At 45.1% G+C, this 25,861-nt stretch overlaps 1 protein-coding gene across 1 annotated transcript in view; it reads left to right on the plus strand.

The window, feature by feature from the left end:
* B4GALT1 (beta-1,4-galactosyltransferase 1) overlaps window positions 1-25,861 on the plus strand; it is a 357,167-nt gene that overhangs the window by 39,217 nt on the left and 292,089 nt on the right. The window lies entirely within an intron of this gene.

Raw genomic sequence — 25,861 nt, forward strand, 5'->3', positions numbered from 1 at the left:
TTTAAACATTGTTAAATTGGCTTATCCCAATGAACTTATTTAATTTATCTACCAGTCCCTAGTATATGTTATATAAAATGTACCCAGGGCCTGGAAGTTGAATGCCGCCTGTGGGCTGCACTACCTATTGTACCATGCACAGAGTGGGCCTATAAATCATGGCTTCATGCTATCATGTGCATCCTGACTTCAGCAGCCTGTATGAATAATTTAGAAGAGGGTAAAATTGTTTGGTCAGAGTTATCATTGTATACAATGCATATCTGCCCCAGATCGACCAGGGTAGGGTGGCCCGGCTGTGCAGCTCTTCACTCATCATGTTTATTTCAGTTGTTTGGGTCCCTATTGTCTTGTGGAAATAGTGATATGTGAAATCTTAAGCATTTCACACTCTAGGTCTGATTTGGGAACTTGTTGTACTATTGTGGCTTCCGTGCAGTCCATTCCCACTAGGGTGAGCACTCATTTGTCGCAGTTTGCCATCTGGCCTGCGGCTCTCCTGTATGTGGCAAATATTTTCAAAGGCCTTGCCCTTTTTGGAAGTCAGACATGTTTTGTTTTATTTGGTGTCTCGTGGCAGGGCCAGAAGACGTCCTCGGTATCTATAATTTGCTGTATCAGGTCGACTGTAGCTCAGGCATATTCCTTCTTCTGCCAGTGAGTTTCTGAAGCAGTCCATCAGGGTGATGGGTACTTCCTTGGCAGAAGTGCAGGGTGTAAGTGATTTCACCACCACAGCAAACCACAGTGATTTTAAGGTAATGAAATTAGCTTTGATGCACAAGTGCTTTGTTCATTTTTCACCTGAACTTCTTTACTGTTTCATTGATTAACAATGTACCGAAAACTGTTGGGTTAGGATGAGACTGAGAAAGGAAGAAATAATGTATGAATTACTACTAGTTCTACTGTTCTGTTTCCCAGTTTGTAAGACCCCCCTAGCCCCCAACCCCACAGAGCCCGCTCTTTATGACCTTTGTCCCTGGATATCTCTGATAGGCGGGTGTCGCAACCTGCTATACTCCCTCTACCCACTCCTCCATTTTGGCATTAAGGGCGGGTGGGAACAACTGTTCACCAAAACAAGCTGAGGTTTAATGTCACAGAGGTGGCACCGACCTAATTGTAAGGACAATAGTGAACAAGAGTTGGACTAGGATTAATGATGATTACCAGGCATCACAAAGGATGGAGGTAAACACTTTAATCAGATATATAAAGAGTAACCCCTCGAACCAAGGGGGCAGGGTTGTGTCAATCAGATATCTCAAATATTCCTCTTGATACAGTCAAACCATACAATCCCCCTTAAAAATCACTTCTGAATAACTCATACGCATGAATTTGTGTATAAAACAGGCCGAATACCCTAAAAAGTTCAACAAATATATATGACTTTAATTCAATTATATAATCTAAAAACAATCTGTTAAAAAATGCATGTTAAAATAGACCACACAATTCGTCTTTCAATGCGTGCACCACTATGTATGTCACTCAGTGCCCTTGCAGTTTATTGTTGGCATATAAAGCTTACTGGTGCATTGTAGTTTATGCTTTTCCAATCTCGGCTATGCGGTGGAAAACGTAGTAGCTAAACACCCCCTTCTTCGGGTCTTTTATGTTGAATATTCTACCTATTGTATAAACAATCTGAAACATAGTGGTTAAAAATGATGTTGTACTATGCAATGGCAATAAACATGTAATTGATATTTTCGCTATCTGTAATGAAGATGCAGGAATCACGAATAGTAGCAATATCCTTTAATAAATCGAAGAGCAGACCAGCATACAAACAGTTCTCCTCAATCCCTGTAACTGTCTGACCTACTCAAAAGATACATTCTGTTATGACACAACACGTTCCACTAAGAACACTTAGCTGTCATCATACAGAATTAAGAACTAGGAACGGACTAAGAATGTAAACACAACACATCCCCCTTTTCCCCCAAACAAAAACGAAAGCAAAAAAAAAAATAATAATAATAATCATAAATACAAACTTAAAAAAAACTAGACTTTTCTAATAGTTAACACCATACATAATATCAAATGGTTATGAACATTTAATAACCTAAGCGATACTAAACCTACTTATTGGTGACAATGTAATCTTTTAACCAAGAAGGCACCACCCTCTTCCTTGACGAACGACGATGAGAATCTGATCCATCATTTGAAGAAGAGGAGTAAGAAGCAGCAAAATCCGAGGTTACAGGGTCTTGTGAAGAAACCCCAGTACTTACATTAAAATCTGACATGGTAGCATTTGAACAAATGTCCTGAGTATAGATGGAAAGAACTTCTCTAGAAATACTATCATCTAAATCATCAGGCATCCAATTATAATTAGCAAGGTCATTCTTGCACTTGGCATCTCTGGGTAAATTCCAAACCCTACCATCACTAACTCTCACAGAATTAAGCAGGACCTCAATTACTTTAATGGGCTCCGAGAATTGAGAAACACCCTTTTGTACCTTGAATGGTTTTTTTATACGTACCCAATCACCTACATCTATAACAACTTCTTTAGTACTGTGTTTCATGTCATAATAAGCTTTGTTTTTATCATGCAGAAGTTCCATACGTGCACTCACTTCTTCCCTGGACCAAGGTTGTACCTCATTAGAAAATAACCACGTGGGAATAGCCTTAGACCTAGGATTTCTCCCTTTCATAAGTATAAAGGGGGAATATCCAGTAGACTCATTTACAGTAATTCGATAACTCCACACTGTTTTCCCCACTTGAGTTGGCCAATCAAGATTACCCTTCAGTGATAATTGAATAGTGTTTTTTAGAACCCTATTGAATCTTTCCACCATTCCATTGCCACTAGGGTTATAGAGTGAAGTAGTTTTATGTGTAATGCCTAATTTTTTGAAATACATGGTAGCTTTTAAAGATAGAAACTGTACCCCATTATCAGTAAGTATATCTGAAGGAATACCCTCAGTCACAAATGTTTCGTCCAAAAATAGTAGAACCGAATCTGTATCTGCACTTTCCACAATTTTAACAACTGGCTACCTAGAAAATAAGTCAATAAGGACAAGCAAATAACAATGAGAACCATCCCTTTTACTAATAGGTCCCATGATGTCAACTGCAATACACTCCCACGGGTTTTTAGGTATAAAACCTTTAGCCATTGGAGGACGGAAAGTTTGCAAAATTGTATCCGAAGAAGCACAAATGGTGCAATCTCTCACTACTCTTTCAATTTGGGAATCAAAGTTTGGCCACCAAAACAATCTTTTAACCAGTGACTTCGTCCTAACAATTCCTGGATGACCTTCGTGACATAAATCCACAATTCCCTCACGTAAATTCCCTGGTGGAATTATTCTCTCCCCCTTAAAAGAGACTTATGAGAAATAGATAACTCAGACCTAACCTCCCAATACGGTCTATAATTTGCATTCAATAATTTTTTATCCTTAGGCCAGCCATTAATGATAAAAGAAATTACAGCTTGGAGAATGTTGTCTTCCAAATATCGCTTATCCCACTCTTCTCTATCAAATGCAGAAAAACCCTGATCTTGTACAAAGGCAATATGTAATTCATTCCATTCACTGTTTTCACATTGTTCCAACATTAAGGGCATCCTTGATAGAAAATCTGCAACCACATTACTTTTACCCGGTACGTAAACCACCTTATATAAAAAAATTTGCATTCTCATAGAGATCCTAGCTAATCTCGCTGAAGCAGTGATAGCACCTTTTCTGTAGTTAAGATCTTAACCAATGGCTTGTGGTCACATCGAAGAACACATGGTTTCCCCCAAATAAAAGATTTGAAATGTTCTAACGCCCATGCACACGCTAACGCTTCTCTCTCTATTATTGGATATTTCTCCTCACAAGGTGACAGTGACCTGGATGCGTAAGCTATAATATTTTTTTTGCCCTGATTGTTAATTTGTGATAAAACTGCACCGAGACCATGGTTACTGGCATCCGTAGTAACTACGCTATTTAACGAAGGATCAAAACTATGAAGTGCAGTAGCTTTTGCTATGGCTTCTTTAATGGCCTTAAAATCAGTGTCACAATCTTGTGACCACACAAAGGTACTGTTTTTTTTTAAAAGTTGACGAATATTGTATGTTTTTGTTGCAAAATTTGACACGTATTTTGAACAAAACTCTGCCATGCCTAAAAAAGATCTAACGTCATCCTTACTGGACGGTGTAGGAGCTTCAGCAATAGCAGAAACTAAAGAAGGTTTGGGTTTCACCCCCTCTTCATCAATAATATGACCCAAATAGGTTACACTTTTTTGTGCAAATTTGCATTTCGAATGCTCAACCGTAAGACCATTACTTTGCAGAATGCTTAGCACTTTTTTTAGCCTAGCCATATGCTCTTCCTCATCACAGCCCGAAACAAGAATATCATCTTGAAAAAACATAACGCCTTGCTCTTCCTTGAAAAGATGGTACATCAACCGTTGAAAAACAGCGGCGGCTGAGGCCAAACCGAAAGGCATGCGTTTATATTGAAAGCACCTGAAGGGGGTGATAAAAGATGTAAATTTCATTGATTCTGGGGACAAAGAGATCTGATGATACGCTGATGACAGATCTATGGTCGAAAACCATTTTGCATTGTTTAAATTAGAAACCATTTCATAAATTTTTGGTAACGGGAACCTGTCCACAACAATATTGTTGTTCAGGTACCTTAAATCTACACAGAGCCGAATTTTTCCGTTACCACGATCGGAGAAACCCAATCTGAGGCCTCAATTGGTTCGATTATATTATTAGACACCAATTTATCCAACAACACTATCAAGTCCATAAGCCATAGCATATGCAAAACATTTAAAGTTCAAATGTGTTTAACTCTTTATTTTACTGGTTCATTTTCCACCCACAATAATAGCAAGCTGTTCTCTCGTTCATGGGGGACACGTCACACCTGCAGCAGGTGGACATTTTGAAAAAACACCAGAGGCCAGTCGCGGCCGCCATGACGCGGGGGGGGCCGGGGGCGGGGGGTTCATGTTTAATTAAAATGTAAAAAAAACTTACCTTACCAGGTCCAGCGCGGCGCGCCGTCTCAGCTCCTGGCGTTTTCCCGCTGCTCTCCTGAACAGGATGCAGCCACAGGCAGCCACACTCCCCCTCCCCCTCCCCTGAGCCAATCACAATGCTGCAATGGCAGTATTGTGATTGGTGGGAGGGCGCCCAGCCGGGCGTCTATGGGGACCTCATCTACTCTATGTAGGCTGCATGCAGCCAACATAGAGAAAAGGGAGAGTGTGCATGACCTGGTTTGGTCGGCCCCAGAGGGCCGACCAAACCGTCAGGGCCCACAGCACTGGGCAAGCCACCCCTCCCCTGACCTGGACCCAAACCAGGCATACCTTTCTGCTTTATCGCAGTGCGAGAAGCAGGAACATAAAATGGTATTTAAAATATGTATCTGCTTCTCGCACTGCGAGAATGCAATGGGGCGACTCTCCTCCACCCTAATGGAGAAGCCGCCCCTGACAGAGGCACATTTAGAGGACAAGTCTTCGCTTCTAAAGAAAGTCAGACCTTGTATTCTACAACACGGGATAGACAACTGGAATTTTAACTGAAAAAATTGAAACAGCGTCCAGGAGCTCATCCTCGTGAAATTGAGGTGAGGGATGCCGGAATTGGCGAGTGTGGCTAGGGGTTAATGTCAGTGTTGGAAATGATCATCTTCTATGTGGTATTAACACAGATTTTTTTGCCTTATTTTCTGAACCCTACTTTTACTGGCTATAGAACTCTGTGCACTTTAATTCTTCTAACCTGAGCTAAACAGCTTGTGCTCCTCCTTTCAGCATGATTGAATTGGCATACACACGACTGGCATACTTGACTTACCTATAAGTACCGGGTACCCAGGAGACCTATGTTACAGGCGGGTGACAGCACTTATTGTACCACCCACTGTAGCAACGATTCAAACATGACTGCAGTAGCCTGACTGTGCAGGTTTTTAAACTGCATTTTCGATCTGTCAAATAACCCCTTTTGATAGACCTAAACCCTTCTTTTTGAAATATTAATGCCAGCCTAAATGTTATTATTTAATTTACTAGCACCTGGCCAGTTTTTCAGAGTGAAATGTTCTTTTTGAACAGATCTGTGTTCTTTCTAGTCCAATTTTGACTCATCATAAGTTAGCACATGTGGTTAGTGCGCCTGCTGCGACGAACATGTAGCTTGCAGATCACAGATATAGTTTATGTAGACAGCTCAGTGAGTTACTTCTTTTGTCATGGACGTCCTTTTGTTACTTGCAGTGCATCAATTATAATCAGGACCAGTGGAATTTTGCATCAGGAAAGGACCAAATTATGCTGCAAGAAAATGCAAATTATGGTGCATAACGTGGTACATTTGGTCATAGTACTGCTTCGTTTTTTCCCCTCATTTTTAAACATTGTAATCCTGTCTGGGCAATTGTTCCACCTTATTAGCATTATCTTATCAACAAAATACTGCAATCAAACAACTGAGAGATGAGCAGTCAGCCTTTGCGAAAAGCCCTCCAATATGCAGCAACACGTCTTGCCATGTTTTTAGTTATTTTTTAACCAATTGAATTACGGGTAAAATCTGCGGATTATGCATTGAATGATGGATTAAATGGCAAACGCGGCAAATCCATAATTATGAGGAAATTGCAGCAGCCACTGAATAGCATAAATCCAGTGCCTCGATATATAATCCTTCCACTGCAGCACAGTGAGCTATTAACCAGCATCAAGAAGTTGCATGCAAAGTACAAAGCATGGATTTAAAAACGTATTGTTTTTTTAAATCAGTTTTTCTTCATTCTGAGATTGCTAAAAAAGGGTTCTTTGGGTAGTAATAAAGTATCATTAGTACAGGCAACCCCAACCACTTTGTGACGTTTAAAGCTTGCTTGTGTTTCTACAGACCAAATACTCTTAGCAAATGATTCCAACCAATATAGAAGCTATCTGACTATTACACCTTATAGCTCTCATTGTTTTATGTAATTTCCAATATATTGATTTACACAGTTGAATGGTTCATTCTCTGCGTACAATATATATGTGTGATGTAAATCTCTCTGACTCTCTACACTGGGACAAATAGCTCTACAAAGGAAATTACATTAAAAAATATATATATATACATGTCGCTTACATACAGGGGTTGAACAAAGTTAATAACCGATCTCCAAATGATAGTTTCTCTTAAGCATTTGTGAGGTGATAACAAACTGTGCAACTTTAGATCCTTCCATTGCACTGGCATTTAGGTGTCAAGCTCCAGATAACTCCCAACCATGATGAGATGGCAGTAAAAGAAGAGGTGAAGGCCCTTTAAGTGAGACCTTTCTGATGAGCCATGCTGGACGTGAAAATAAGAAAGCTCTCTAACCTACTGCAGATTGCGCCTGTGAACGGAAAGCAGACAACCTGCAAGCACTGTTGAATATGTTCCTGCATTAGCAAGTTTTACCAGAACAAATTCTGAATATTTCAGTGGGGCCAGCCCAGATCCCAGGCCTAGCCCAATAACCGATGCTGGATCATCGATCCAGCTGGATCCCCCCTCTGTTCCTGCACTGAACCCAACTCAGTGGTACTCATTTTATCAACCTCAGTACTATGAAAGGCAGAGTGTGCTGGTGGTAGATTAAATCAGTGACCGTGAGATCAAACACAGATCCCTGCAGTGGATGCTTTAGCCCACTGCATCATCAGACCATGCTGCTCATCACAAGACTCTGCTCATGCTGCGATGATATTAGAGGAAAGACTTCTCCGAGCAGTAAGGTGTAGTTGGTTGTCGACGCAGGTCAACCCAGGAAAGCGTAGAAGCCTGTCTTCACTCACTGCCTGTCACCTGGAGATGGACGTACCTGGCCCACCCATTGCCTCAGTGACCTGCTGAAGGCTGGAGTCCACACCTGCCTACTACACATTGCGTTGACACCTCACCTGCAGGCTGCTTTTGACACACTGCCAGCTCATACTTTGTTGACTGAACTGACATTTCCCCAAGCTTTTCTTCCTTGGAACCCTTCCATAGTACTTCCTGTCCAGCCCCTGAGTTGCCTTCTTCACTAGCTAAGCAGGACTGGAAACAGGGAAGAAAGCTATCAACCTTGGCTCAAATATGGCCAATGCTGAACTGCCATGTACTGTCTGCCAGTTGCACCTGCATCTAAACCAGCCTTGTCAGCTACTTCTGTTGTTTTTCCTGGATAGTGGCATGATGGTTTTCACTAGCAAGGCTCCTCTTCTTTCTGCTCCCTAAGTAGAAAAAATGTAAGGCTGTTTAAAAGAGTGTGGAGGTTATATATTTTAATGGCTAATTTTTAAACTCTTGAGCATGTATCATGGCAATAACTCCAGATAATCTCTCCTATTTCCAATTTTAAATCACCTTTGCCTCTGAGCACCTATACCGGCCATTAGACACATTTACTGACTCAGATAACAGCAATGATAGACATATTTTTTATTGTACCACTAGTAAATTATAGCTTGTAATTCATTGTAGGTATTGTAAAAAAAAGGGGGGCAGAAACAAGGGTGAGCCACCACTGAAAATTAAAGATTTCTGATTTATGTGATAATCAGGGTTGCGGAAACAGTTAATTGAGAAAGGAAATGCTGCCAACCTTGCTCAAGGAGTTGAATTTGAAAGTACGTTTTCAATTTTCACAACGACAGTGTTTCCAGTCTTCACCAATGCTATTCATCGTTCAAGATTTAAAATGCTTAATGTACCACATATTTCTCGTAAAATTAGCCCACTGATACTAACCAAGAAATGTTTTGTGAAAGATTGCACTCCATGAATGTGGGCCACTTTTTTTTGTTTGCCTGGGCCGATTTTTGGTACCAATTCAACCCTGATGTCATAGTGGGGGTCTGGGATTCCAAAAACGATTCAGTGGGGCTAGGGGTGCCGTGGATTTCAGTAATAATTAAGTGGGGGTCCACAGAATTCAAAAGGTTGTGAGCCACTGGTCCAGTTGTTATCTCTGTAGTATACACTTGTACTGCAGACTTGCACAGTGTGCACTAGGCCCAGTAATACTGTACGTACCGGGCCTGACACAGGCCATGGCCTTGGATTGGGTGATGAACCAAGATTGAGAATGTGACCGTGCCCTGCGTGGGCCACACCAAGTGCAGCGAATGCCATTATAAACGCACGTGGTGTGTGAAGTCATGAGCACTGTGTGGCAGGGAAATTATGAAGCTACATAAGTGACACATTTCTGTGATCTTGAGTCTTTTGCCAGTCACATTACCGTTGTATCCAAATGATTTTCAAAAAATCGTAAAGCGTTTTGCACTCTCATTAGCGACAGCCTAAGCCCAACACAACCGTAACTTTTTACATTTTTTAGTGAAGAGCATTTCTTTTGGTTGAATTCGTGAGCATTTGCTAAGGATGCTTACTGAATTTCATGCACCTGCTCGCAGTGTTACCACACTTGACTGCTTGCTTGTTTTCCGTCTGTGTTCATGGTTACCAAAGGCTCGTCCCAAGGGGCTTGCTTTGGCAAGCAAAGGCTTTGTAACTAGCATCACCCTGTACCCTGAGGAATCAAACGTGTGCTTGTAGATAAATGTGCAGATTTTGAGTGACCCCTGAAGTTGCGGACGCATTAACATTTTTGTCGTGAGAAAAAGACTATGGCAAAAAAGTACTCTGTACAGCAGTCGAGCTGAAAACAGCCCTCACATCAGAAAATGTGCTTAAATGCAGTTCTGGTTGTGGATTACAGATCAGGCGCAGGGTTCCGGTCTATGCTGATCACCCTCGCTGCTTGTGCTCGGTGCAGAGCAGGGCTGTGCACTTGATTACACAAAGAATGTGGTTCAAGTTGAAGTAAGCACTGGAGAAAAACAGCAGCGACGAGCGGAGCAGTGCTTCAAGCTGCTACTTCATATTCACTGCGGAAGTCCTGTGAATTGGGAGGAGGAAGGAACTATGGGGCAGGTTTACGAGAAAGTGACTCAGTGCATTCCGCAAGCCATTTGGCTGCGCTGCACTGAGTCACTTTCAGAGCACAGGAATGCGATATACTTACAATAATATGTTGCATTCCTGTGCTCTCCCCTGCGCTGGCGCACAAACAGCTGCCATGCGCCGGCGCAGGCACCCTTGCACCATGGTGCAAGGATGCCTTCTTCATGGGGAGATTGTTTTCGTGCAGGAAGGGACACCTTTCTGCATGAAAACAATCACTACAGACATTTTCCTCTTTCAATGCGTGCTGTAGAATGCAGCACGCGTTGAAAGAGGAAAGGCGAGGAGAAAAGAAAACATTTCTCCTCGTTGCGCCTCGCTACGCCACCGTGGCGTAGCATACTGACACACTTCCAGATTTACGATTTCTCGTAAATCTGGAAAGGTCTGGTTCCATGGGTGTTGCGTGGGAACACCCACAGCAACACCCATGGAACGCCCCTTTCAAGCAAAGTGCTGCGTGTAAAGGGGCCATATTTACAAGGACAGGAAAATCCACGCAGGGTGGCTTTTCCTGCCCTTGTAAATATGGAGCAGTGTAGTACGCCACCAGAACGTCACAACAAGTGACATACCGGTGGTGCATGGGGCTTGTAAATCTGCCCCTCTGTGACTAGTCTGCACTCTTCTGTGTATTGTTGGGATCCCTAGTGTCCTCTACGACTCTGTATGCCGCCTCCACATAACTGACAAACGTAGAACTGTCAGTTATAAAAGTGTCATGCAAAATCTGCCTATTACCACACATTTGTACGTACCATCAATCACCACAGCAGCCTTTTGCAACCATCAGAAAAGTAACTGGTTTACTGGCTCTAAATAGAGGCAACCAGTGGCACTAAATGAACATTTTGAGATCACAATTAAAAATATAAATTTACAACGGAATGAACGTAAAGCTGCTTGTTATAGAATTTGAGCTATTAGCTCTTTATTGATCAAGCTCTCTCAATGCTGTTAGGTTCCTCTTGAGGAAGAGGATTTCCTCACGGTGGTGAAAAACAGTAAACCATTGCGCTCCGCTGCTGGCTCCCTCCAAGACAATTTACAAAAGTTGCTCCTCTGCTCTGAGAATGGCCACTTGTAGTCTCTCTTGAACACCTCTTTAGCCCTGGCACCACCCCGAGCTCAAAGTCATCGCTGGAACCTTATAATTTGATGCTTCTCGTCCAATTTGGCAAGTGTCTTACGTGCAAATTACTTGAACCTATAGCAGTCAAACAACTTTCCAAATATATTGTAATTGTATTTATATAGCGCTTACTAGCCTTGACGAGGCATTAAGGCGTTTTTTTTCTGCGAGCAGCATGCTACTCCGGAACCTAAAAAGGTTCAGTGGTGAGTTAGTATAGGGAGATATTTAATCAATTTTAGCTGTGGACATGTGAGTTTATTATGTGGATTGAAAAAGAATAGTGGAGGCATACAAAAGCTTTTGCAAACCTTCCATGTAATCTTCAGCACTGGATGGCGTACTGAAATAGTGCTTGTTGCAGCACTGAATAAGATACTCCAGCTACTTTGATTATGTTAGATGTCTATACCTATGTGTCTAGAAAATCTTTGTGTTGGTGTCACAGTACAATCCTGGTTTCAGGACTTCTTAACTAATAAATCAGTGCAAGTCTGTATGCCATCCATTCTTTCAGAGGCTAGACCACTGACCTTTGGAGTCTACATGGCTCAGTACGGTCTCTTCTTCTCTTTAACATGTATGTGATACTATCAGCTTTTCTCATTCAGGGCCTCATGTAGGTAGCGAAATACCGGTCGGTAACGGCCGATTTTCGGTAATTTTACCGTTACCGACCGGTATTTTGGCTAATGGTATGTAGGGGGACATTTTTTGGTGTCGGAATTTACCGAATCGTTAAAATTACCGAATCGGTAATAATACCGAATCGGTAATGTTACCGAATCGGTAACTTATCCGAATCGGTAATTTTACCGATTCGGTAAATTCCGGCACCAAAATTGAGATGTAGGGGGAGTGTGTGGGTGTGTGTTAGAGTCGGTATTTACCACCAACTTTTAGTTGGTGGTAAATAATTAAAGTATGTATTTATGCATTTTGACGCGCGTAGCAGTGTGCAATGTGGCATACATACATGCCCTTAGGGCATGTATGTGTGCCACATGTGCACACATGGCCGAATCAGGGGTGCAACAGGGTGTCAATGTGACACCCTGCCACCCATGCAAGTGTTCCCCCCATTACCGAATCGGTATTTACCGATTCGGTAATGAGGCATACCTTCCCATCAATGGGAAGGTATGCCTCATTACCGAATCGGTAAATACCGATTCGGTAATTACCGAATAGTAACGAATCGGTAAAAAATACCGACTCATTACCTACATACGAGTTACCACTTCTAAAATACCGATTCGGTATCGTTCGGTATTTTAGAAGTGGTAACTGGTATGCTACCTACATGAGGCCCCCAGTGTTTTAGCTTCCTTCTGTATGTGTGTTGATGATACCCAAACTGTTTTTAATATTGTAGTATCTTCCTGTTGTGTTTACAGTGTTCCCTGTTACCTGGTTACGAGCTGCTCAGCCAGTGTATGTGTTCTGTATGGAGTGTTGGTGTGATGGACATGAGTGGAATGCTTGGGTGCCTGGTGTGAGTGTGGACAGTTGAAGATGGGCTGAGCAGCAGGGAGGCTGCTCTTGGTGGGGCTGCTACCACTGATGTTATGGACTTAATAAATAACTTACAAAGACACTACTCAGCTATGTCTACTTCATCATCTCTACGCTTTCAACATCATTATTACAAATATCTCCCAGGATGTATTGCCAAGTGCAGGGAACCTTCACAACTATTTTCAAGATGCTGAAGCGTGGATGACACTGTATCAACTTAACGTGAATAGTAGTAAAAAGGAGATTTCTACTTCCTTTCTTATGCTCTTTTGTCTGGGAAATGCCCTACTAGCCCATTTGCATGGGCAATAAGCAGACACCTATAATTGGTGTTTAAAAATCTTGACATTAAAGTAGCTTCCTCACTGGCTATCTAGTAAGTATGTTTAATGGCATATTTCATTCATTGCGCCTTCTTTTCTCTCCTTTATAGGTCTCGCCTGAGCCAGCGCTTTAGTGCTGCTCTGGCGAGAGCTTTAGTAAACGGGGGATTTGGAAGTGCAAACTAGTGCTTTTCAGGCCTCCAAATACAGTGCATGTGCGCCGAGCGCGCGCACCATTTGTCAGCCTGCTGATCACTTTCACGGCCGCTTTGATGTTCTCAGTGAGCCGCGCGGCCACTGAGAACATCAAAGCGGCCGCGTAAGTGCTCCCCATATGCCAGCCTTCCCTGTGTTGCTTTAGCACTCAACGCCCCCCCGCCACTTTCATGTTACCCGTGTGGCTCACTTTCTATTTCATGGCCGCGCGGCCAATGCTTGTTTTGCAATTGTTACAGAGCGACAAATATTTTTGGGGAAAGTGCCCCCTCGGTTTTCAGAGACCGGCAATGAGTGAGGACTCGATTGATTGGCTGTGCCCCAGCCCTACTGCTGAATTGCGTAATCTCAGCATTTCCTTTCAGCCTGTCCTGCCTCTAGGTCATTGTTTGCTTACTCCTTCTTATCGTGTCGGGCAGTCTTTTTTTATGTGGAGTTCTTAGGATTTCATCGCACTGTTTTAATTGTATCTTGCGTATCACTTTGGTACATTTTTCACAGCATCGCTAATTTCTGCTCATAAGTCGTTGCTGTGAATGAATATTCACACTGCCTTCAATTTCGGCCAGTGCGATATGTCCGGTGTTATATTTTTTCCAGCTATCCTTGAAGCAGTGTGGCATGCCATCCCCACATTGCCTATAATGCTTATAAGTAAACAGAAAACAAACAAGCGACTGAAGTCCGATAAAAAAAACAAAAAACTCTCACCCCTTCCAGCACCGCAATGCATGGATTGGTTTTATTTACTTTCAAGTGACCGACAAAGTCATGCGTTGTGCTGCACGTTACCACCTCAGACATCATGCAATGCACTTTAGCGTTGCAATAAGAAAAGCAAACCTACAAGACCAAAAATCCAAAGTGCTGTTGGTGAAAACAGCTGGCTATGTGACGGTGAATATTATCAACAAGCATTGGCATAGCCAATAGGTCTCGCTTTTTGGACCGTATAACTATTTAGTTATGCAGCAGAATATCCTTGGTGCAACAACACCAACTGTTGCATGGCTAAACACTTATAAGGTCCCCAAAGCGAGACCTATTGGCTATACCAGTGCTTGTTCTCATTAGGTTCTCATTCTCGATTCTTCTTCTTCTTTGGCTATCTCTTATATGCAAATGCTATCTATTTGGATCTGCATACACAACTTTTACACAAATTACACTGGTACATAATTCAGCAGCCAGCTAACTCTTAAAAGGGCTGGGCATAATACACCTGCCTGGGTGTTGCTCCACTGTTTCCTGTTACGCAGAGTGCTATTTAAATTACTTTGCCTCGTGCTTAAAAGCACCCTTTGGTGCACATCATTCTCCCCTTTCCCAACTCTTTTGATTATTGCCAATCGTGTTCTGTGGTTGGAAGCTTCCTTTACAGTGACTTAATACCGATTATAGTAAACCGCCTTAGCCGCTTAGATAATCATTTGCAGTGTGACAGCAACTGTACCATGGCTCAAGCATCTGGTTAAATATTTACTTGGGCTGCCTCCTGACGCACATGAGTGAAGAATGCTTATTTATTGTGTGCACAAATTAACCATGGGTATTACAGAAGGCCGGCGTCTTTTGTATTATGGAAGTGCCCTGGGAGCAAAAAAAGGTGTCTGTAAATGGTTGGTTTGCTCCTGGGTGCTTTCATAACCAAGCCACTAGTGTCATCTGGGTGGTTTGCAAATTAAAAGTACATTTTTACTGAGTCTTTTGAGTTGGCTGATTTAAGAGAGGCTATAGTCTTACGGCTAAAGTGGTCGACCTCGAAGCTGAGGAACCGCGTTCGAGTCTCGACAGGGACGCTCAACATTCTGTGATTCTGAGCAAATCACGTAATCTCCCCATGCCTAACAAAAATGAATGTGTCCATATGTAATGAAACTGGTGCTCATGTAAAGCGCTCTGATACCTGATAACTTCGGGCCGACCTAACGCTGCATATAACTATTTAAAAAACAAAAACAAACCATGAACGCAAAATACGATATTCAATATGTTTGAAAATAGATTAGCTGCAAGCACAGCGTTGTTAGCTATGAGGTGGGTGTTTGGCAGTGAGGCTTGACGCGGGGGTGGTGTGTTGAGGGGGCTGTTTATCTGAAGAATTTGAATGATATACAAGGGCTGACAGTATTATCCCTGATTGAGGGCAGTCTGTATTATCATTAAACCAAACACTTGGCGACTGCTGTCGGACTGCTCTCATCTGTCCCCAACCCCTTTGCACTCTTCTGCTACTTTCGCTGGAAAGTGACAACATCATGGCTGCCAAGGTTCACAGGTGTATGCATGATTATGTGCTCTAGTCCAGGTTTTTCCTTTGCATTCTGGGAGGTGTAGTCCTCGTTTTGTAATGGAAAACTCGGTAAGGCTGCACTAGCAGCATTTTACCTCTTTGAATTTATAGCTCTGCCAAGTTTCCCAGGTCCTTGTGAGACTAAGTGCTCCAGTACATGCTTTTTAACTTTTTGTTGTAGAACTTGTAGTTTTGTTAACCAGATTTACAAAACCAAGACCCAGAATACAAGGAAGAAACCTTTGTTCATCTCCAACAGGGTCCAACAAAGGCCATGGCGTTGGGATGATGGCAGGAGAAGTTACAAGTAGAATTCGAGTCAGCTACTGTGCTGGAAGGCCTGGTGAGGCCGAGACCAGCTTACATCTCTCGGGTATGGTGAATGAGGTTCTCGAATGAAGCCGATCAGCAGAGTGGTTGCTGTTAGAAGTTTGGTTTCTGGTTGGCAGAGGTATGTACCCTGCCCAAGCAGAAACCACAGTCCTAGTCAAGTAAGTCAGATACACACCCTAAATTAAACTGTTAAGCAGTGCTGTAAGCAGTCCAGCTTAACTTAAGAGGCAATGTGTAAAGTATTTGTGCAACACTTAAAGTAGTAAAACCTGGAAAATACCACACATAAAAACACTACACCTGGTTAGAAAAATAGAGTATAATTTAATGAGCAAAAGAAGAACAAAACAGCAAAAATTCAATTAGTAGAACATGAAATATGATTTTTTAAAGAATTAGGTGAAAATAGTGCATCAAAGTGCCAACTGTGGTTATCTGCTCAGCCAGACTAGGACAATCACAAGCTCAGGCCGACCACGATGGAGCGCGGGCCGGCTACAGAGACCCACCTGCGCCCCCTGAACATAGTACCTTAAATCCTGGTGCGCGGTCTGTGCGGCATTTCTTTGCAAGGCTTCGCGTCATCCAACGCCAGTTTCTAGAATGACCACAGAAGACAGAGCACCTTAGGACCACTCCAAGGGTCCAGGACTGGGGTGGCACCAATTGACAGGGTAGACTCACAAATGGAATAGTTCAGATGCTGTAGCAGGTGAGTTGGAAGTCTTTGGTGCCCCCGAGACTTCAAAAAACAGGAGGCAAGCCAGCAAACCCTTGGAGTCACATTTGTTCTGGGTTGGAGGTCCACTACTTCTCACTAGCAGGCAAGGGGGCAGCAGGCACCTGATCAGCACAGCAGAGTGACCGTTCTGTCAGCAGCACAGCAGTCCTATTTCCTGGCAGAGTATCCACAGGTCCAGAAGTGTACTGAAGTGGTGTTGTCTGAGGTCCAGTATTTATACTTTGATGCCCTGGTTCTGGAAGAGGGGGGAAGCTTCTAGACTAAGGCTTTGAAGTGTGGGGACTCCCCTTCCTCCCCTGCCCTTGCTCCAAGCTGGCTGGAGTGACAATACAGGGCCGTTAGGTCTATTGTATGGAGACAGGGCACAGCCTATTCAGGTGCAAGTGGGGCTGTGCTTAGATCCGTCCCCTCCTCCCCCATCAAGCCAGTTAATGGCCATTAAGGCCCATCAAGTCACACCTAGGCTCCCATTGTGGGTGGCTGTCTAGAGGGAATGCACAATGCCCAGTTGTCAATCACCCCAGTTGTGGATTCAGAGACAGACAGAAGGCACAGAATGGTTAAAGTAAGAAAATGGCAACTTTCTAAAAGTGGAAATTTCAGACTTGCAACCTAAAATCCAACTTTACCATAAGTCTGGCTTTTCCCAATTAGGAATTCCACATATAAATGTAATTGTTAACCTATGCGAGAACTAGGCCTTGCAGTTAAGAATACAAGAATTTAAGAGTCTTTCACTATCTGGACATGTAAAACTTAAAAAAAGATGTCCAACTTTTTAAATACACTGCACCCTGCCCTTGGGGCTATCTAGGGCCTATCTTAGGGGTGACATATGTATTGAAAAGGAAGGTTCGGCCTGGCAAGAGGGTTAATTTGCCAGGTTGACATGGCAGTTTAAAAACTGCACTCAGGCACTGCAGTGGCAGACCCAAGACATGTTTAAAGGGCTACTGAAGTGGGTTGTACAATCAGTGCTGCAGGCCCGCTAGTAGTATTAACATTTACAGGCCCTTGGCATATATGGTGCACTTTACCGGGGACTTATATGTAAATTAAATACGCCAAGTGTGGACAAGCCAATGTTACCATGCTTTAAGTTGAGAACACATGCACTTTAGCACTTATTAGCAGTGTTAACGTGCTTAGAGTCCTATAGCCAAAAAACAAAGGAATTCAGCAAAAAAGGAGAGGAAGAAGGCAAAACGTTTGGGGGGTGACCCTGCAGAAAGGGCCGGGTCCAACATTTACCAAAACCTCACACCCCGACTCTTATCCGCACTAAGGGTGATCTTAAAACATGTATGACCAATCACAAGTCTGAGTTTGGCAAGTCACTAATGAAGAATCTTGCTCAATTGAATCGATCCGGGTAAGGAAATAACAGTCTGAGCAATCAACATGCAGAACATAAGTGTGCCTTGGCCCAGCATAAACTCAACGCCAGACACGGATCACATTGTGACCATGTCCATAATAGTATTAGAAACACAAAGCAAGCAGCTTTACGGCAAGAGCAAGTACCTTAAGAATCGTTCTAGGCAGTACAGTGTGCAAGTGCACAGCATTAAAAAGGATCCAGAGATGGATGATATGCAAACTTGTCTGCAAGATCTGTTCTGATTAGTGTTGAAGGAGGACTCTAACTTTGACATAAAGTGGGCACACAGATTTGAGCAGAGATCAATGGCACCATGAAAACGCCCTAAAGATAGAGTGACAAAAATATCTTCCTTCCCTCTGAATGGAAGTATCATCTAAATGACCAGGGAAAGGGTTCAGCTCAATTTCTTTCACAGTAAAGAAATAATCCACCAAAGATAGCAAACTAATGTAGATGTAACTGGAGAGTTTAGTGTGTGTGAGAAAGCAATAGGTTGGGTTAAGAGAGATGGGGCTGTGAGAGAGATGTTTGTAGAGAGTAATGAGGTAGTAGGTACTGATGTAAGGAGAGGATTGACAGAGAGGCGAGGTGTAGAGAGATGAGGTAGCGTGGGAGGTGACATTCATGGAAGAGAGACACAGTGAAGTAAGATGGAAATAAGATGAAAACAGCAGTGAGGCGCAGACAGAGAGGGTTGAGGTGTGGAGAGAGTTGAATTACAGAGATAGGTTGTAGAAGTAGAAATGTAGATGTAGGCGCAGAATGATAGAGAAATAGGTGAGGTCATTGGAGAGATAGCATGAAGTGGGGTAGAGAGAGCTGAGGTAGGTGACATAGAGATGTGATAGAGAGGGGTAGGTATATTGAGTTGTAGACATGGGCAGACAGAGGTAAAGAGACACGAGGGAGAAAAGTTAAGTAAGGAGAGAGAAGACACAGATGTTTCTTTTATAATATACTTGTAACCAACTGAGAACTCTGGGTTAAAGTTAGGCAGGTTAGGCATGCACATTTAGCATCTCTGAAAGGTGCATGTCAATCTATTAAATTAAAAAAGAATCTGTGAGTTGCACTGTTCTTATTGTTGGACTTCTGGCTGTCACAGTCACCTTTCCAGGGGCATGATACCTTTTTTTTGCAAATCTGTTTTTATAGTTTTTTTTTATGTATAACAAAGAAAGAATACATGTTTCGGTAGGAGACATTACACACAGAAGTATATGAACATATGCGGGTTGCTGATCCGTGTCTGGCCTAGCCAGCTAGACATCCCCCACAATCAAGAAATGTACCAACCGCAACCTGCCCGGGAGCCGGGTGCATGTACCTCATCAGTTCCGGTGTTGTCTCTGAAAGAGGGGCAGCAGTCACCATATACCAGCCACTTAGCCGTACATGCAAATGTGTATCACCCAAGCAACTTAGGCGTTGAGAACAAAGGAGACGTAAACATGTGAAAAAGAAAAACTCACAACAGTGGCAGCCGAAATAGTTGTACACATAGTGCTCCCCCCCCGCGTCTCACCCACGACCCCCCCCCCCAGTCACCCCCAGGACCGCCCCCCCCCCCCAACCCCAAGATTGCAACCGTCCCCATGTGGCCGCAGGCACCCCTATCTACGGGTCAGAAGCATCAGGGTCTATGCCATCCCATCTACAGGGCAGCTGATCGCACGCCGTCACTCGCGCAGGCATTTCCAGCCATCCCCTCAAGGCCCGTGTGTCCCTCCCCTTCTAAACGCCGGAGCTCAGCAAGTAGTTGTTCCCAGCGATCCGCCATAGGTTCCTTCCGCAGCCCCAGGGTCTCCTCCCTGCGGATGGCCGTCCCCTCCGCCCTAGCCCACGCCTGGAATGAGGAGCTCCATGCCCGTGTGTGTGGTGAGTCATGTGCCTTCCATCTCCTGGTGATGAGGCGCTTTGCAACTACGAGCCCCAGGTCCATGAATCGGGACGTTACATTGTCTTTGGGTGGTCTCTTGAAGTGGTGTAAAATGTGCACGGACCAGTCAAATGGGATGTTGCGGCCCACACTCCCCTGCAGCAGCCCATTGACCTCTCTCCAATAGGCGCTCAACCCAGGGCAGCTCCACAGCATGTGCAAGAACCCCGACCCCGGTTCTCCGCACCTAGGGCAGAGTGCGTCATCGCGGTGAAAATACCTGTTAATCAATTCGGGTGTGAGGTAGGCCCTGTGAACTATGAACAACTATGAACAGCTGGATTTGGCGGAACCGCATATTTCTGGGGACACACACTGGGCCTTTAAGAACCCTCTCCCACTCCTTATCCGCGAATGGCCTCCCCAGGTCTCGCTCCCACTTGACGCGGAGCGGGCCCAGATCAACCGCCGTGTGCTCCCGCAGCGAAGCCGCAAACCAGCGGACCAGGTGCCCGCCCCTCCCCATGACGTGCAGATACTGCACGGTCAGGTGCTGGCGGGGCTCCGTAGTCATGTTCCCCCATTTAGCGGTCAACCTCGCCAGGAGCGAGCGGTGTGTAAGGAACCCACCAAGGTCTCGTACGGTATTAGCTCACCGTACCTGTATAGGTCCCCCAGCGTGTGCACGTCGGCCTCCCACCAGCCCGCTAGTGCAGGGGCCGCAAGCACCCCTCCGGGGGAGCCCTCCAGGGGTATTGCCGGCGCGTATGGAACAACCGCGCGAGTGAGGTACAAAGCCCTCCGGAAGCACCTATGTGCCACAGCTAAGAGGAGCGGCAGCGGTCCCGTGACCGCAGCTAGGGGGTGAAAGAGTCCGGTCACACGTTCCAGCGAATAGGGCGCCTCTGCCGTAGCTGTGTCGTCCCTGCCTCTATCAGCCAACCATCGTGCTACCCATTGTAGCTGGGCGACCAGGTAGTAGTGCTCAAAACAAGGAGCCGCCAGACCACCTCTGTCCGTTGGCAGATATAGTTTTGCGAGCGCAAGCCTGTGTCTCGCGGCTCCCCAAACAAAATCCCGCAACATCCTAGCGAGTGTACCAAAAAAGGCGGGGGGGACATACGTCGGTAGGTTAACAAAGACGTACAGGAGGCGGGGGAGCATGACCATTTTGGCGAGTGCCACCCTGCCCGTGGTCGTCAGAGGGAGTGTGCTCCAAAAGTGCACCTGCGACTTGAGCGCCGTGACCGCACTTCCCAGGTTGCCATCAAATAAGTCAGTCGGGCAGCGATATATTTGCAGCCCCAGGTACCGAAAGGTGCCCTCCCTCCATTGAACCGGCGCGCCATTCAGGTGATAGCCCGGGTCCTCCGTCCCTGCACTAAAAGCATATAGGCAAGATTTGCCTGCATTCACGCGGAGCCCCGAGATGGTGGCAAAGGTCTGCAACAACTGGGCCAACTGTTCCGGGATGCATCCCACATCCTTGACGTATACCAACAGGTCATCGGCGTAGAGCGACACCTGATGAACAGCGTCCCCCAGCGGTATACCATCTCCCAAGGTCGTCCGCATGACCGCCGCCAAGGGCTCCATCGCCAGGGCGAACAGCAACGGGGACAGAGGGCATCCCTGCCGGGTGCCCCGGCCCACCGGCACCGCCTCCGAGACATAGGGGCCCAGCCTGACACGGACCGTAGGGTTCCTATAGAGCAGGTCAACCATTCTGAGGAATTCCCCGTCCAGTCCGTACTGCAACAATACCGTGGACAAGTAGCCCCATTCTAGGCAATCGAACGCCTTCTCCAAATCAAGGAGGAGGCACCCCGCTCTGGGCCACCTGTGCACGGCCTCGCCAGCCACCCTAAAGTATCTCCTAAGGTTCAATGACGTGGACCTCGCAGGGACAAACCCGTTTTGGTCCGGATGCACCAAATGGGGAACCACTGGCGCCAGCCAGTCCGCCAGTGTCTTCGCTAGGATTTTGTAATCCACGTTGAGCATTGCCAGGGGTCGGTAGGAGCCCAGGGATGTGCGGTCACGATCCTGGTTTCCCTGCCTAAACCGGAACGCCTCCCGCATGGAGGGTGGAAGCGACCCGTCCTCTAGCGCCTTGTTGTAGAGCGCACGCAGCAGCGGCACTAGAGACTCGCGGTATGCCTTGTAGTACTCCTCGGGCAGTCCGTCCGGCCCCGGCGTTTTTCCCGACGCCATGGCCTGTATCGCCTCCCCAATTTCCTCCAGGGAGAGGGGCCCACTGAGCGCTTCGTTATGTTCCCTGGAGGCCACGGGCAAGCGGACAGAAGCCATAAACTCCCCAAGGAGGTGCCGGGGACCCGTCCCCTTGGCCGTGTACAGTCGCCTGTAGTGGTCCGTGAAGGCCCGGTGTATTTCGCGCTGCGTGTACACCACCACCCCGTCTTCCGTGCGGATCGCCCCGATCGGGTCCCGACGATCCTCCTGGCGGATTAACCAGGCCAGCAGTCGGCCCGCCCTGTCTGCTCTAGCATGTGTTCTGGCCGTGTGCGCTGCATAGTTGTGGCAACGGAGCCGCTCCAGGAGCTCCGCATGTTTCCCACGGAGATCCTCCAGGCTACGGGCGTGCCTACCCCCTCCTTCTCCCTCCCTCCCATACTGCAAGAGTTCGTCCTCGAGGCGCGCCAGAGAGTCGGAAAGGCCAGGGGCATGATACCTTTGATCGTAGGGAGCCTGTGCAATTGGCAATTTTGCCTATGCCTTAAAACTGTTCTGCTTGCATTGGAGATAAACAGAGACACCTGCAGGGCAGGTACAGCCTATTCTAGGTGCTGATACAGGGTCAATAGATGACCCTGTAGAATGGTTGGGCCCCTAATACAGTGTAGGTTACATTCCGGATGGGCCTTCTTACATACATTGCGTCCTGGTGGTGGTGCGGAGGATTTCATTTTGGTCGTGACCCAGTTCTGGACCGGTCCCTAAGGGCTGCAATGGGAACCAAGTAAGGAAGTAAAAGACTGACTGTGGTGTTTGAGAATCACAGGAAACTAGGATTATTTCTTCTTTTCTCATTCTCATCTAGTCAATGGCAGAATTATCTATTTACCATCCATCTGCTTCTATGGGAGATAATCATGGCAGTTATTTTTGAGATCTCTGTTTTGAACCATTTGTACATTTGAGTTGAGCGGAAGAGCACCTTCAGAACGTGCTTAGAAACTTCAGACAAATCTGTTGATGGCTGTGTCTGCGCTCCATAGGCACAAGATTGCTGAGGCCATTGACGATTTCTTATGTACCAATAAACCCGGAGACGCATCATAGGCAGTGAAGTTGGATACCTCAAGATGATCATTTGTGGGATCTGTACAGCTTTTGAAGTGTGGGTTAGGAGAGAGATACAAAATTGGTGGATCAGAACCTGGCAAGCTACCGAATGCAAGAGAAGGCACATTAGGAGAAACCCGCAAATCAGGTACTACGGAAAAATATTGCCCATTAGTGGGACTGCTGAATGTTCTTTGCACAACCAGAGCAAAACTGAAACCGTCACTCTTAAATAGCAGTTTCATTAAAAGGATAATGAAGCAGACCACCTTCTGGCACTAAACCCAACTGTTAGGCTGGCCAAAGTCTATGTCTCTAACATGTGTTCACTGGCAGGCCAAGTGGTTGATAGGGAAAGCCATGGGCATTGTCTAATGATCTTTTGCATTTTCGTAATAAATTAAAAACGCTGTTGTTTTGATGATTGGTGTCTGGGGTGTCTGACTTTTGAGGGATCTGCTGTTCTGGGTTTCCTTGTTAGCGCCGGGACACTCCTGGGCGTAACCGCGCACTTTATAAATACCAAGTAACATAACATAACATATTTCAGAACTTTTATCAAAGGACATTAGGAGCACCGAAACAGAGGCCGATTACCTCTGCAATAGAACTGTCCAATATACTACTTGCCCTAGCAGAAGAACTGGATAGACTAGTGGCAATAAAGGAAGTCTACTTGCTGATAAAAAGTCTAAAACCAAACCAGGCACTTGGCCTAGATGGTTTACCATGCTGCTCTACTGGACTGAGTTCAGATGGTCTTAAAGTGAAAGGGAATTTTTAATTCTTACACCCATATGTGGGTGTTACAGAGTCTATGTGGATACTGGATATTACCCTAGTTTTAAAACCCTTAGCACTCGTACTGGTAATATATGTTTTTAGAAATATCACGTGTTTTCACAAAAAACAACAATTTCAAACACATTGACACAAGAATGAGTTAGTCTTTCTTCATTCTTCTAGTTCGTTGTTTATTGATTTCTATTTTTCATAGTATTTCCAGTCTGACTGGGTCTAGGCCCATGATTCTGGGAAGAAGGGTGGTACTTCTCACCTTATAGCACCGTCATTTACCTAATCAAGGACATATTACTATGTGATTTTCCTTTGGGCGCCTATACCCTACAAACTCCACCAATTCCAGTTTTCGAATTAGTTTTAAAACCCGGCAATGACCTAACCAAATGCGAGGCTTAATTTGATGGCTGGGTCATATAAATGTTATTTAGATTAATTCACTCCCTTGCTTATTGTATATTTTTCAAGCTCATCTGGTCCCAATTTTGAGAAAAGGATTTGTTGATCTCCAGAAGTATTCTCAACAATGTATCTGGGCTGAGAACTGATCTACGATCTTCTCTTGAGTTCTTGATGGCACAGAAGAATGGAGGGGTAAAGGTAGCGCCACATCTGTGTAAATACTATCATTTTCTAGACTTGATGATGCGCAATGAATGGGTGGTAGAAATCTGATAGGAAGTGATTCACATGGATGCAGCAGTGGTGGGTTGAACCTTCTGGGAACTAGACTAGCCTGGTTGAACTGGGAATCTAGACTCAAGAATATTTACGTGAGACAATTTATGGAGGCCACTCTGAAGGTTTTGGACACAACCTCAGTGAATCTTGTTTTTAGGTCTTGACTGGCATTGGAGCGCGCATGCGCTCATTGCCTGCGAGAGCTATAGTTAACAATATATTTCAAAAGGGGGCTTTAAGACCTGCCCCTGTTTCCGATAGGTGCGCGTCGTACTTTAGCTTTTCGTCATTTCGGTTACCGCCCTGTGGACATTTAGGCCGGCCCATCCGGACAAGCGCACGCCATCATGGTTTCTACGCGTCATCACTAGTTAGGTGAGGGGGATGAATCTTTCCAGCGACCTTTCTCGCCATCTTCCCTTCCCACCTTTCCGTGCACACGGCAGCAGCAGCGTAACAGATATTGGCAAGTGGTGTCTCAGCAGTTTTGCAGTGCCTCTTTCCTTTCCCGTCCCCTCTCCTTTCCGCCATTGGCGTCTTCCGTTTATATTTTCCTTACAGAGTTTTACCGCTGGAAAAATACACAGCGGCACGGGGGCAGCCCGACACTGGGAACACCAGGGCTTCTGCCCAAGTCCAAACGTGCTGCCTAGCGGGAGAGAGCAGGCTGCCCCCTGGGATTCAGGTATTTGCTAAGTGCAACATAATCATGGCTATAGTGCGGGTTTCAGGCTCAGTGCTGGCACGGTTCTGGAAAAGGGAGTTCAATCCAATGTATCATAATCCGCACAGCACCGTCCCTGCGCTATTTTTTTAATTTTATTTTATGAGTTTTTATATAGCGTGGACTTTACCCAAAGGTGTCATAGCGCTTCGTAATCACGACTGCGACGCACTACCGATTTTCTGGGACGATGTAATTGAGGGATACTTTGTTTTTAAATGTTGAAAAAAACATACTTTAGCAGCAAAGCTTGCACTTTAAGAGGAGAAAAACAAATGCATGCTATGTCAGTAAAAGTTGTAAGGCACTCAGCCTCTCTGCGAAAACGCATTTGTTGTATGCAGGACAGTGCCCTGGAAGGAAAGCTTACATTTCAACTGCTTTATTTAATTTTGTTTTTAACAGCAGTCCGCGTGGCCCCAGAGGGCTCCGGACATGCTGCAGTGCTGGGCTCATCATCTCCCCACCCCGTCCTTGCATAAATGTGGCACCCCTCCGCTTT

Source organism: Triturus cristatus, chromosome 2_2 (genome assembly GCF_964204655.1).
Source record: "Triturus cristatus chromosome 2_2, aTriCri1.1, whole genome shotgun sequence".
NCBI classification, from domain to species: Eukaryota; Metazoa; Chordata; class Amphibia; order Caudata; family Salamandridae; genus Triturus; species Triturus cristatus.